Source organism: Amia ocellicauda, chromosome 11 (assembly GCF_036373705.1).
Source record: "Amia ocellicauda isolate fAmiCal2 chromosome 11, fAmiCal2.hap1, whole genome shotgun sequence".
Classification (NCBI taxonomy): Eukaryota; Metazoa; Chordata; class Actinopteri; order Amiiformes; family Amiidae; genus Amia; species Amia ocellicauda.
In genome coordinates, this window is record NC_089860.1 from 20,776,788 (window position 1) to 20,792,381 (window position 15,594).

At 36.7% G+C, this 15,594-nt stretch overlaps 1 long non-coding RNA gene across 1 annotated transcript; it reads left to right on the forward strand.

The window, feature by feature from the left end:
- The first annotated feature begins 4,532 nt into the window (after positions 1-4,532).
- LOC136762785 (uncharacterized) lies at positions 4,533-6,427 on the forward strand. Its single transcript, XR_010820897.1, has 4 exons — positions 4,533-4,661; positions 4,895-4,942; positions 5,596-5,730; positions 6,127-6,427. It is a non-coding gene; the product is annotated as an uncharacterized LOC136762785 (long non-coding RNA).
- The last annotated feature ends 9,167 nt before the right edge of the window (positions 6,428-15,594 follow it).

Below are 15,594 nucleotides of genomic sequence, written 5' to 3' on the forward strand. Positions count from 1 at the left end.
GAACACACAGACTGGATAGCCACTGCTGGAAACTTCAATTAATAATAATAATATAACTATATACACAGCGGGGCAACAAGAGCCAACTGGACACAGCAGCAGCTGCCCCAAGCACATCTAGCTTGGCTAGGGCAGTGCCACAAAACTGCTGGCAAAGGAACTATATACATAGTGGAGCACAACGTGCCTCTGCTAACAACAGGGCAGACCTCCACACTCAACTTAAGTAAGGAGCGGACGACAAGCTCTACTGTATACATTGAAAAAGGGCCCACGGCTAACGATAACTGTGTCATGAGACTTCTCCTGACACCAAGTTTGAAAAGTCCGCTAGAGGTAGGAGTACTGCGACCTCGTAGAGGGAGCTCTTTGCCGACTGAATAGTAGCCACTACAGTGTCCAACAGACCCCAAGCTATTAGGCGATCCTGCTCAGGGGCCAGGCCCAGAGCTGGAGCAGGCCCGGGTTGGAATGCCACAGTGTGCCCTGCACCTGAGACAGCAAGGGGAAGCTGCCAAGGCTCTCCATCCAAGAGGGAGACTAGGTCCGCAAACCACAGTCTGCAGGGCCAATGAGGCGCTACCAGCACAACTGTCACTTGTTCCTGCCTGATGTTCTCCAGAACCACTGGGAGAAGAGGGAATGGATGGAATGCGTAGAGGAGACAACGTGGCCACATGTGCACTGGGGCGCTGGGTCAAAAACCAGAAACACTTTAACCGAGTTGTGCCAATTACTTTGTGGCAACAACATAGGAAGTCCCAAGGTGTAACATCAAACACCGCTGAAGTGCACCGAACAAAAGCACTGCGCTGCGAGGACCGTACAGCCCTAGCCGCGCCACGTGTGCTGGGTGGGGGGTACCAGGGGCACTGGGCCCTGCGCTGTTTGGAATCCGGAGGGCCCACAGTAGAAAAACCACCAGCCAAAGTGGGGCTTAACACACCAGAACCACTACCATGGATGAGTGAGTGCAGCAGAGCTCAATCCATTAAACTGGAAGAGCAAGATCTCTTACAGCCGCAGGCGCAGTCTGTAATGCGGGCACTGATTTGTACTATCAGCCAGCCAAAAAACACAATTTCTGTTTTTATACACAAACACAGAGGCTCTCACCTGTCTTGACCAACCAAGGCGAAGGGCAAAAGAGGAAGTCTCTGTGCAGATGTCAGCTTTTATACAAACAGGAAGTGGAAGGGTCCTGTTTGAGTGACGGGCACAGGGGCCAGTGGCAGCTTTGATAGACAAATGTCTTCGATACCTTCCAGCAAATGCATGCTAATCCAAATATAGACGCTTTACCGACTGCAGAAATACAAACCCTACAACCTCACAAAACTTAGCGATGAATACAGCTGATCCATTCATTACAGTGTCAAAGGTGTTTTTCAAAGGAGTCCCATTCAAATTAAAGCTGATGCCCCGCGATGTTATTGCTGTGATTTTTATTTTGCACATTGATGAAGCTGCAGGTACAGAGAAAACACGCTGACACTGAATTTGTGAAAACTGTTCAGTAAGTTATGGATGCCACAGTGTTGTAGTTGTATTTATATACACATGTATGAGTTTTGCTTAAGAAACTGTCTCATACTGTATATTTCATGATACAGATATGTAGTGACTACACGGACAGATTTGAACCCAGCGCACTGTATTTAATAATGCAATGCAGTTCATTCTCCCACAGACAAATAATAAGGGAGAATATCTAGGATTACTTACATTAAGCTATATCGTCAATGTTAATCAGATCATGATACAGGGAGAAGTAACACGTTATTTACGATGCGCTGGTAACAAAATAAACAATGACATTTTAAGTGATGTAATTTGTTTTATATATTATTTCAATGTGTCCCGGTTTCTATTTTTGAATATCTTGTATAACTTATACTATAAGACTGTGTTAGATATCGTAAAAACATTTCAGCCCAACGTTTACTGCACTGTAATGTTAGCAGTATTTCAGCCTCCAGTTTAAAACACTGAATCCCAGAATGCCGAGCGTCCAGAACACTGAACTGAACCCAAAACTGTTTGTGTAATGTAATGAAATAAATTGTGGAAATACAAATGTTTCATTTTTAGCGGAACACCACATGGTAAATAGATTCATTTGTTAATACTTATTAGGTTATTCTTTGTCATTCATCATTAAATACATAAATATCTATTCTTATAGGCCTTATTGCTGTAACTTTACAAAACCTGTTTTCTGATGGTTTTTATGATCATTCCAAACTTTATAAATTGATACATCAATATGAAAGTTAATTCCCTCACATTCTTAAAGGATACACCATCAATAATGTAATCCAATTAACTTTGATAATATTTCTTACACAATGTTGTCTTAATTAACAACTTGCTGTTAAATTATATATTTTTCAGATTTAGGGCTTTTAATTTGAATGGTTATTTTAATTTTGTAATAACACTACTCAATCTAATGGACTTTGTAGGGCCCAAAACTTGTCAAACCAATTTCCAGGAAATCACAGATTCTGGACATTAAAAATCTTGCCTGCACAAACATGAAAACAAATCCTGAAATATTTTGTTCAGTCCCAGAAACACTTAATTTTTCTATGCTGGTGTCATGGGCAATAGTGCCCCTTGTCCAGGCTGGTGCTGGAGAAATGAAAATAGAGACAATAATGAATGGCATATAATACCCCCACAAAAGTCAGATATAAATAAACCACCAATTAAATCCAGTGACTGTATCTGTTTAATACAATAAAATGGTACTAATATGCACCTGTTTCCTAAAAATCCCAGGAAATGTTGATGACCTAAAATACAGATGGTGTGAATACTTTTGTTGCCACAAGATGCCACTATTGTTTACTTAATATATGTTGTACACATCAACTGCTGGTCATCTGATTATATGGGAATCAGTAAATATGCTCTCAAAAATGCTTCTTTCAATTTCTTAGTTCAACATTTAAATTAAACAACTACCCATTGCCATATAAATTAATATGTTTTGTTTTGTAATTTCTTAGTAAAGTAGCTGTAAGTCTTTTCAGGAAACTGAGAGCCCATGTAAAACACCACAAGGTGGTGCTAAATGAAACTCAGTACTTATGTCTCTGAGTTTGATTTGAAAGCTGTTACACTATTTTTGACTTTTCTGGATATGTATTATTTTGTGAGGATGTGTGTATGTCAATCGTCTGCTCTTCCTAGAAAACATTTTTTTAAAAATCGGATTTAATCATTTGTAACTGCTTTGTACTCTGGCATACACTCTGGTGATGTAATTTTACATGGCTCTTTAAATGGGAATGGGAATAAAATAATACTTATATTTATCATAGTCACAGCACAATCAGTTTAGTCAACATTCACATTTAAAGAGCCATGTGAAAGCTGGTGCAACTCACCCCAGGATGAGGTGAGTTACAACAATATTGAAACTATTGAAAATGTAAGCAAAGTAAGTATCATTTGGAGTTAATTTTATTTCAGTTAGGAAACACCCATCACATCAAAGGAGACAAATATACCTGTCAAAAAAAACGATTGTAGGATCAAAGTCAGCCATACAATTACATTTTCACATCGTAGGAGTGTCTGTGGCATTTAGTGTCATGTCATCTGAAAGTTTTGTGCAGCTCTACTCCAACAAGAAGCAGAAAAGGCTTCTCCAAACACTGACTGACTGGAGGTGTGCAAAAGAGCACAACATGCAAAGCGAAAGTGATAGCATAGTCACACACTGAATCCGTGCAACACCAATCCAGTGAGCTGAAATGAGTAACTACGATAAATGGAATGATACAATAATTCTGTATTAAAACCACTCGCAGGACATTAAAAGAAGAATAGCAGATACAACAAGCTCCTAAAAGACAAAGGAAACCATCAATTAGCACAAATATTTTGTCAGAGTATCTCCTTCAAAGAGCGTGTACTTATGCAGACATTGACCTCAGGTGAGTGCATCTAGGCCGGTTAAAACCTGTGGTTCACCCTACAGTTACAAAAAGACATTTGTTAAGGGGAAAAAAAACCACAACAATCTTATAATCTTAAAAAAGTAATAAGTAAAAGGAATAAACTCCACAGAGATGTTACTGAAGTAAGTGTCCTAAGGGTGCTATAGTATCTATTAGTTTCTTTTCCAGCCCCGATTCTGAGCTCCTTAACTGGTCTAATTACATGATTCATTAATTGAAGACTTCCCTCAAGACTCCAGAATGTTTTGTGGGTACAATATTATCAACCTTTATTAAGTTATAACAGCTTACATAGGCCCAACTGAGAAAATAGTTTAATTTATTTCCTGTTGATCTCCTGTTGGAACATAAATCAGAATACCCCATGGGCCTCCAAGAGTGACACCCCTGCTCTTGAAAAGCAAGGAAATCAGATGTGATCAATACAAACCTCAAGATAAGTCTTCTGTGGCTTCAGAGCTGACATCTGCACAAAAAGAGAGCTAAGTCACAAGTCCCACCTTTTGAGGCCAATATAAAGATAAAAATATGATCAGGTTTGACTCTTTTTAGAAATTTGACATGATGCACACTACGAAAAAACTTGTCCTATATTTGGTTTTGCAAGTCATGTGTGCACATTGCAGTGCATTTCGCCATGCTCCGCACATTCAAGAAATCTTAACAAATGTAGATAAATTGCTGAGAGAGGTATGTCTTTTTCTCCTCTTCCATTTGCTTGAAAAAATATATATTAACCTTTGAACAAAACTGAACTCAGATAGTAGTGATTCTAGGTATGTGTAGGGGTTAATTAATCTATAATTAATATTTAATTAATTGATTATAACATATGAATTGATCTATAATCTATTTCTTAATGTTTAATTTATTTTAGTTAGCTACAATAATCTGTCTGACTGTTTTATTTGTATTTTTTCAAGGAAAACATTGAAGGAAAAGGGTTCTTTCTAACACCACAGGACATTAATGTAAGCATCTCTTTTAGAAATATGTATGATATTGTTTTGTGTAGCATTCAAACTGTTCATAATAATTTCAGATTATTTGTTAATTGTTTATGCAATATTATCATTATTTATTTATTTATTTATTGGCAGACACCCTTATCCAGGGCGACTTACAAAATATAAGTGCAATATGTACATATACAGAATGCAATTCCAATGTTTGGAGGCAAAATATTATATTCACACAATATTGTTGCTCTTCTTCTATGGATTAACTCCCAGGATTGCCAATATACATCTGAGCAGGAGGAGACATCTCTAAAATCAGACACTGTATCAGAGGAAATACATATTATGTGCAGTGAAACCAGGACATTTGAACACGCAGGCACTCAAAGTTGATTCATCAGGCAGGATACAGCCATATTCACACTTCTTATTCAGCAGTGCGTAAACTGAATTTTTAAAGAGAAGGAGTCAGATATCTGATCGGACACAGGATGATACTACTAATTTCTGTAGAAGAGAAAAGAAGAAAGAGTATTATGTGTTCCTCCAGTCAATTTGAGTGAGAATGTTTTGCAACTGTGTTGCACATCTTGTTTATTCAACAAGTTTCCATCTTCAGTTTATCAACTCTTAAATTGTTTTTCAAAATGATTTATCCTTTTCAGAATGTTAACTGCAGTACTTTAAACCTGAAGAAATTTGCTGAAGGAGTTAAAAACATCTCTTCAAAATTCCATGCAAATACGACATTGAAAATACTTAATCACACAATGGAAAATATAGAGTATGTTTGCCCAAAGGTTAGTTATCTTTCAGTACTGTACTTATCTTGAATAATTATTTTTGTAATGTATAAAACAATTATTGTTTAGATATATTAACAAAACGTACCAAAATCAAGCTTGCTTGCTTCTTTGTTTTTAAATGAAATATTTTATGTCTGTCTTTTCAGTGTGTGCTGCTTCTTCTTTCTCAAATAATGCACTGTACCCTGTAACTGAAATCTATCTAAAAATGACATAATTTGCAGAATGAAGCAAAGTCCTGATATCATTATTTGATCACAATGTAACTGTGTACACAAAATGCACGGCACTATTAAAGTTACTGGTATTGAAGCTAGATTTGACTATATAAGTAACCTTTCCCTGAAAAAACACTTTAATATGTCTTGCTTCCTCCCACTTTATTTTCAGCACCAGCCAACAGCATGTGGACTCCAGGAAAAACCTTATCAAGAATTCTGGAAAAGCATGAAAAGATTCTTTCAAATAATAATGAGATATCAATGTTTTCATACTAAAATCTAAAAACGAATTGTTTGTCAATACTCAGATCTCTGGATCGTACAGTTTGCTTTTCAAGGAAACAATGTTTGATGGAAACAATGTATGTGTCATATGTGTATTTATTAAAGAAAGCATGTTTACTGTTTAAAATTACATTTTGTGAAATTATTATGTATTTAGCTTTTTTGTTACTATATTATTAAATGTGTCACCAATACATGTATACCAATACTGCATGTGCATTATGTGTTTAATAAGAATTACTCACCACCATGCCTTTGCAAAATTAAATGAAATCTGTATCATATTGATCATTACATATTATATACTCACAAAGCAATACCTATAAATAACATGTTCTCAACAATTAAGAATTTCAAACTAAACAGATAAACAGATGGACAGAAGGTGGGCTGGATGGAAATGCTGGTATAGGATAATGAGTTCAGCATAGTCCAGAGAGGTCACAGTAAAACACAATGCAGATTGCATCTCAAACATCGTATTAAATTGTCCTCTCCCTGGAGGAGATTAGGAGCAGATATGTATATTTAGATTTAGATCTCGTAAGATTATCAGTTCAGGAACCACTGTGCATATGAGCAGAAATTAATGACTAACCAATTGTCCATACCAGATACTGTTTGGCTACAGTTGCCACAATGCTGTAGACAGAAAGCATCAATTTCGATATCAGTAGTTAAATATGCAAACATTTTTCAGATAACAGATAGAAATGAGCTATTCCCCCTACCCACAAAACCAAAAGCAAACAAAACACACGATTTCTATCAAATAACAGTGCGGTACACCATCGTGATATTGCAGGGATGGGGGGGGTCTACAAATGTACAAATGTAAACAATATTTTAATAGAACAGAACTGCAGTCCTTGTTAACATTCTTCTGAATCCCATTCACTCTGACTGTTTTTAATGGTATTAATATTGATGGCTGAATGACACCCCAGGGACATGGTGTCATTTCAATATTTGGAGTTTTGCTAGTACCGTGACTTCAGGGCATACATTCCCACATACATTTTTGATTCTGAAAAGCTGAAACATTAGAATGTGGCAGGACATACTTGGTATATAGTATTTGATGATTCCTGGTATAAATTACTATTGAGATAGGTGTGAGGGATAGGGCAAGGTAAGATTGGTTTAAGCCTGGAATACTTTCATGCATGAGAGAATGAGACATGAGAGAGATGACAGCCAATGACCTATGATGGGAAAAGGCTTACTTGTGTGCGTTCAACAAGATGGAGGGCAAATGAAGCAGGTAAAAAAGGAGTTTGATATCTTGGTGTGTCCCCATCTCAATCTCATTGCTATTGTAGGTCAAATACTGTCATACCTTTCGTCTGATCTCCCTTGTTATTACAATACGATTTCAACAGGACAGTATAATTATAATTGTATAACCTTATGACTAAACTTCCTAACACTAAAGTGTGTCTGGGGATTAAATCGAGAATCTGTTTCTAAGTGGTTCACTTTTATTTATTTGATGTGACCTCATACACTGTGGTCCTACTTTCAGTTAAAGGTAGTACGTTTTATTTGCATACATAACTATTGTATCATAATATAGTCTTATTTACAGGCAATCAGGAATAATTGATTATTTCCAACATCATGGTGATACACCAGTTATGGTGGTAAAGTTTAAGATACAAGGGAACACTAGAGGATTTGGACCTTTTAGAAGGCTATCCTATATCAGAGGTCACTAACAGGCGGACCGCGGTCCGGGTCCGGACCCAGAAGCTGTCCCATACGAACCCGGACCTACAGCCAAAACAGAAGGTTATGATTTAAAACCTGACAGGGCGCTTCTATTTTAATCGGCGCAGCATTGCAGGCGATAAACATTGCGACTCTACAGTGCACACACATGAGAGAGTTAGAGGCAAGTTACACATGAAAAGATGGTAGAAAGAAAAAGAAAGATAGTGATACATGTAGAGAAAACAAAGGGAGAGATACAGACGACTGCGCCGGAAAAAGTTGAGAAAAAGACGGGTGAGACGGAGAAAGGGAGAGAAAAATAAGGAACAAATGGCGCTCTCCAAAAAAAGAAAAGTGGACTGCGAAAATAGAGCATTTAATCCGGAATGGACAGACAAATTTCTGTTCATACTTCCCACTGGGAGCACTAAACCAGTGTGTCTCATATGTTCAGAAACCGTGGCACTTATTAAAAGTGCCAATGTGAAACGCCATTATGAGACAAAACATACCCACTCAAATCTGAAGTGAGATCACAGAAAATAAGTCGTCTCAGAGCCCAATATGACCAGTCCACCAGGATCCTGAGCCACACATTCACTGCCCAACAACGTGCTCATGAGTGTTCCCTCAGAGCTGCTTGGATTTTGGGTCAACACAAAAAGCCATTCACTGATGGAGCGGTTGTCAAAGAATGCATGAGTGCAGTAGCTGAAACACTAATTGAGGGAAAACAAAAACAAGAGCTTTGTGATAAAATAAAGCAAATACCCATGTCAGCATCATCTGCTACAAAGTAAAGTGAAATATTGACTATCTGTAAAATAGTGAAACAGAAAGAGGAAATTCAAGCTTTTCCTCCCTTTATTTTATTTTTCTGAAGTTAAGCACTTTATTTGAACATGCACAATTTTCAGATTTTATTTATTCTCTCTTATTTTGAAATGCAGCCCTACTTTTATTTAGTAAATGAGAGAACATTATACATATGGGCAGTCATACATATATATGTTCAGTTCTATTTTACAATACAATATTTGTGACAATAAATATTGTCAAAAAGTTTTGGAATTGTACTGAATTCATTTGATTTGACAGTCAGGTATTGATTACATGCAGATGTTGATACAACTACTAGGCTACTTAAATATATATCACACTAAATAGTTAGACATTATGATCTTCCGGACCTTTGCTTCAAGAAATTTTCTCTAACTGGACCTCTTTAAATTTTAGTTGAATTCCCCTTTTATAGATGAACACTTCCACAAGGAGGAACTTCCATTACATAAAGACGTTAGGCTGAACCAGATTTGTAGCTCAGAATAGATCATTTGAAGCAGCAATTTCTGAAGGACGAGCACTGGGTATCAGAAAACATATACCCAATTACATGGGAGGCCATCAAACTAAAACTCAAAGAAAGAAGTCAAAGTTTCATTATATGTCACCAGAATGGTGTTTACTGAAATGGTTATTTACAGTATTTCACATAGTATGTGATGCATTATTTCATTAAGCAGATCCCAACACATATAAATTTGAGAAATCAAGATATTTAAAGACGATGTAATCCAAGCCAATGATAGAAAATGAGAAACTTCAGTGTCATCTTCAGAAACACTTGAAAGGAAGGCATACAGTGATTCTATCTTTAATGACCTTATAGACAGTGGGTATTTCCATTTTACCTAACCATTTTTTTTCTTGGAAAAAGCCTTGATTATTAAATGAATGTAACTAATTGGAGCAATATGGGTTAAAAAAAGAAAAAGAAAGATGTCATATCATCTTCTTAGAAAACAACAGAGCGTTTGACCTGCCTGCTAATTGGAATTTATTCCTCCTCCTATGATAACCTTTTCAAATGCAAGCGTACCTATAAATTGGGCGAAATCAATCCAGTTACATTATCCGATTGTATGACGGCATACAGTACTAGATTTACTACCACTAGACTTCAGAATCATGCATCTTGCTCTCTTAACTCTCTGTATCATTACTGTGAGTTCTTCAGAATCTATGGAGGTTGAACAATTTAAACACCTGCTGTCTGAGATAATGTCGGACATAGACAGAATGAACGAGCCTGTCACTGTAGACATCACCACCACACAGGTAAGAGTTCTGATTTGCTTTTTTCTTTACAGTTGTGTACTGGTTTAAATGACTTTTTGTAAATGTTTAGGCTAAAGCTCATAAAGAAAGCCGTAACAAATGGAGATTTTCTCAGAATGCATTTTCTTCATATGTTGTTTCCATAAGGAGCTGTCATTAAATAATTTTATTTGTTGAATTTCTCAACAGGGGAATGATTGCACCTTCGAGAATTTTGTCACAATAGTGAATAACAACAAGGGGTTTGAAAAGGTTGCTCTGAAACTGAATCAGCAACTAATTAAAGACAAGTACTCTAATGTAAGTAATACTCATTATTATTATACATATTGTGAATTTGCATACGTGTGTAGACATTAAGTATAACAAGACCTGCTTTACCTACATAGATACATAGAGAAAATACAACACTGACCAAATTGTTTGTATTTACATGGCAGTATCATATCAGTGCCAAGGTAGAGAAAAAATATTGAGAGGATTTCTAGATATTTTTGAGTTTAATTACAGATTCCAGGTGTTGATTGATGTTAAATAAATGTATGTAATTTATATTGCAATTTTTAAAAATATAAATGTTTCCCTTTTTGCAGACTTTTCGGAATAAATGTAGACTTGATGACCCAAAGCACACTTTCCAAAGCCTCCTGAAGTCCTTTCTTCGATGTATATTTACGGACAGATGTGGAAAATTACGCATTGATCCATAAACTCCTGGCAGAATATGTAACAGATATAAGTTAAACAATCATAATTTATTCTTGAATATTTATAACTATTTATCACATTTGTATTTAAGGTCTGGATGACTCTTTATAATTTGTATGAATAATAAAATTATATTTATTATCATTATTGTTCAGTTCATTGATTACTTTAAAATTAATAACATGGTGGTGATTTTTTTAAATAGATATCAATTGAGTCAGATCAATCAACCAGAAACTTTACCATTTTCTCATGGCTGAATAAGTGTTCAACAGTCAACACTTACTATTGAGCAGTAATTATTAACTATATTAAACAGTGAAAAATATTATTTTAAATGAAGGGTGTTAATAGTTTCAGCTATAATATTACAAACCGACAACACGCTGCTGTAGGGTACTAGGCTATACAAAACACAACAAAACAAAACAAAAAACTACACTACACTTAAGATAATCTTCAGATACTTTGACAACTTTCTAACAAACTAACACTTTACACTCACCCACATATTCGCCTGGTTGGAACTTCTGAGATGTTTAATATGGACATTATCAGGAGTACAGGTATGTGACATCTATCAAATGAAAATAGACAACCTGTATTATCATATTCTGCATAGTTTATCATGATTAGACAAACTATATTACAGTACTACCAAGTTTTTTCACAAAAACAAAAATGTGATTTTATCAATTTTGTACTTCTTGACCGTTTTCCTATGGGAAATCTTGATATGAAAATTGTATGTTGAAATATCTCTCCAATTGAAATCTGTAGATGTTCTTTGGTGACAATAGCATATGAAATGAGAAATAACGAGCATTTGAAAGAACGTAGCCTATACGGAAAAGGTTAGATAAAATGTGTACCACAAAATACTCACGAGGACCATTTCTCCATTGTAAGGACCAGCATGTGGGACCACTCAAATGAAAGCACACAAACTACAGAATCAGTTTCTGCATTGTGGATCATGATTAGACAAACTATATTGCATGGAGCATGCAGTACACTTTGGAGAAGAGCTGCCTTTTTCGCCTCTTTCTGCTTTTTTGATATCGCTTGATGTCCCCACTCAGGGTATGTCGATCCATTGCTTTTTCTCTTCTAACAGCTACTGTGATGATATTTCAGTGAGCGCATAAACATTGGACACTTGAGTTTCTTCATCTACACTGACTGAAGTGGATTCAACAGGTTACATCAATAAAGGATCATAGCTTTCACCTGGATTCACCTCATCAGTTAATTTCATGGAAAGAGCTGTGTTCCTAATGTTTTGTACACTCAGTGTATATATGTGTGCATGTATATCTATCTATATAGAGAGATTTATCGACAGGGGGAGCAGACAGACGACAGGAGTGCCCTTTCTGAGAAGCAGGGCAAATGGTGTAAATTAGATGGAAATAGGATATATCTGAACTCGAAAAGAGATTTAATGTTTTAATTCATAGATGGAGATAATTCTATACACTACATGGCCAAATGTTTGTGGACACCTGTTTGTCAAACATCTCATTCCAAAGTCATGGGCTTTAATATGGAGTTGGTGCCCCCTTTACTGCTATGACAGCCTCCACTCTTCTGGGAAGGTTTTCCACTAGATGTTGGAATATCGCTGCAGGATTTGCTTCCATTCAGCCACAAGAGCATCAGGGAGGTTGGGCACTGATGTTGGGAGATCAGGCCTGGCTCTCAGTCGGCGCTCCAGCTCATCCTAAAGGTGTTGGATGGGGTTGAGGTCAGGGCTCTGTACAGGCCAGTCAAGTTCTTCCACAACGATCTTGACAAACCATTTCTGTATGGACCTCGCTTTGTGCACAGGGGCTTTGTCATACTAAAATGGGAAAGGGCTTCCCCAAACTGCTACCACAAGGTTGGAAGCACAGAATCGTCTAGAATGTCATTGTATGCTGTAGCTGGATTTTAATGACATGCTAGTGACTGAATTCTCCATGAAGAAATCAAGAAAAAGGACGATCTAAGGTAAGATGCACATGTACTTATTTTGATATGTTGTTATGCTTGCTGCTGTATGATTTTTTTTTTTTTTGTGAGACTGGATTGAGAATGAAACAAATGGATCTTATTATTGAGTTGTTGGTCCAGTATTGTATCATAAGACATCCTGTGCACCCGTAGTTGTAGTTCTGTACCAACAGTGATACTGGCCTTAAGAAAGTGATTACATCATTGCCTGGTAAATGTTACTTTGTCAGGACACTTATTTGTGTTAACTGGCCCTTGATAAAATGGGTAAAGTATATCTACAGTTGACCAGATTGCTTGTGCAGCAATTGATGGTTTTACAGGCTACGCAGTGATTTAGTTTCAAGTTTTTTCTTGTGATATAAAAATACTTGGAAAAAGTAATTGGAAATACAGAAAATATGTTTTTAACTCAGGTCTGACACACACACACACATACAGATACAGACATAGTTCATATATATAAACTATCAGAGGTGGAGTTGGGGGGAGGGGGGCCCATAAGGCATTCGTGCCCAGGGGCCCAGAATGTGTTAATCCAGCCCTGGATCAAATACTAGGACCCCAGAATAAACTTTGAAATAAATACGATTTTTTAAAAACAATAAAACAAGTTCAGACCAGTGGCATAGCCACGGGTGTGCCATGGTGTGCCTGGCACAGCCAGAAATCAGATGCAGAATGCATTTTTTGTTATAGCCTTATGCTGGGGTCACACTACACGATTTCTACAATCCGACCCGATTTTGTGAACAGTGCGCAGCTCACACTTAAGCACTATTTTGCACCGGATTTGTGTTTTGCGTCGTGAAGCAGCGCGCAGCCCAGCCTTCAGCACAGACACACCGACTGACCTGACATGCGTGTCGCGGAGCTGCGTCACAGCCTGCAACCTGCGAAGACCCGGCCGAGAGAGCCGCACCGAGCAGCGCATTGTAGGGATCCATGTTCACTGCAGACCTGGGCCAATTACAGATACTAATTGGTATTTGAAAATGTTATTTTCCCTGTATTAGAGTATTTTAAAATATCCTGTAACAATCAAATAATGCACTGCTGTGTTGTAGAGAAAATCCGATGTGGCCGAGGGCTTTGCATTGCGCGCAATATGCCGACTGTGAGTGCAGTGACTGAGATGTAGTGCGAGCATTTACCCATTTCAACATGCACAATAATTTAATGTTTGTGTCAGTGTTTTTTTTTTTTTTTCCCCTTCAATATATTCTTTGGTGCAATATGGAAATTGTTAATATTCATTATTGTTACAGTGGACTGCATATTATCAGATAAATGCATACTCCGTTGAAATGCATAGCAAATAGCTGGTCCCTTTCTAACTATGCAAAGTTTACTGGAAACATGCTTCGGTTGCATATTGCATAGTGCCCTCAACAACTTGCTTTTACATTGCTAGTACTCGTGTTGTTTATATTGAGTGCCCCTTCCCCAGAGCAAATACAAATTATAACTTCACATCTTGTCTGCAATTACTAGGATGTAGGACTTGTATAACTGCTTATGTAATGCTGAACTTGTAATTTGTACTATGCTTTTATCTGTAATTCTAGATTGTATTGCACATTTATAATGCTCTAATGTTTTGCAAGTTACCCCGGATAAGGGCGTCTGCTAATCAATAAATAATAATATTGTTATAATGCTTAATTTGAAAATACTTTTTCATACTTACAAGAAGAAAAATAAAATAAAATAAAAACGAGTTTAACAGCTACACACTTTATGTTAATTTGCCATAGAGTAGTTTGAACTGTTTTCATAATAACTAATTTTAACCTTTACTTTCTTATCTATGAAGATGTGAGCTAGCGAAATCAATTAGTACATTTGATGACATATGGCTAGATAGATATGACAAAGATTGAAATTAAAACAACTTACAGAAAATACTGTTTATTTCGTGAAGTCGTCTAAGCTATTTTTGGTAGCTTGTATTTTCATTTCCATTTGGCGAGAAATGGCGTTTACTTCTTCAACTATCTCAGGTTGATTGAGATTGAGTTATTGCTTGCTTTACATGCAATAACATATTTTCCTACTGATTTCTGTCTATTGTTGTGCTTCTGGTACCATAAGCCTAGAGTTACTGATTTAAAATTGAGGCTTTTGTTTGGTGTAGATGTTTTTTTTACCTAAACTGTTTATTAGTTATTGTTGTTATTTCAATGTGCTCATTGATGGGCACTATTTAAATGTTTGTGTGTCTTTTAGTTTTACCTAAACATTTTTTCTCCACCATAAAGATAGGCACCACTAAAATGTTTTACAGAGGAGGGGGGCCCCACATTCAAATCTCAACTATGGCCCCCAAAAAGCTAGGGCTGGCCCTGCTCAAATTTGGGTGCTTGACACCTTCTACCATACCACGATCAAAGGCACTTCAATATTTTGTCATACTTTCTGAATGGCACACATTACGTCTCTATTGTGTCAAGGCTTAAAAATCCTTCTTTAACCTTGTCTCCTGCCCTTCATCTACACTGATTGAAGTGGAATCAACAGGTTACATCAATAAAGGATCATAGCTTTCACCTGGACTCACCTCATCAGTCCTTTCATGGAAAGAGCAGGTGTTCCTAATGTTTTGTACACTCAGTGTATATATGTATTCGTGTTTATCTATACAGCTCTGGAAGAAAATAAGAGAGAACTGCAAAATTATCAGTTTCTCTGGTTTTACAATTTACAAGTTTGTGTTTGGGTAAAATTATTCTATGAACTACTGACAATATGACTTAACAATATATGATTGTTAAATAACCTTTGAAGAACTCTTACGGTTACACAAGTTAGAGATACA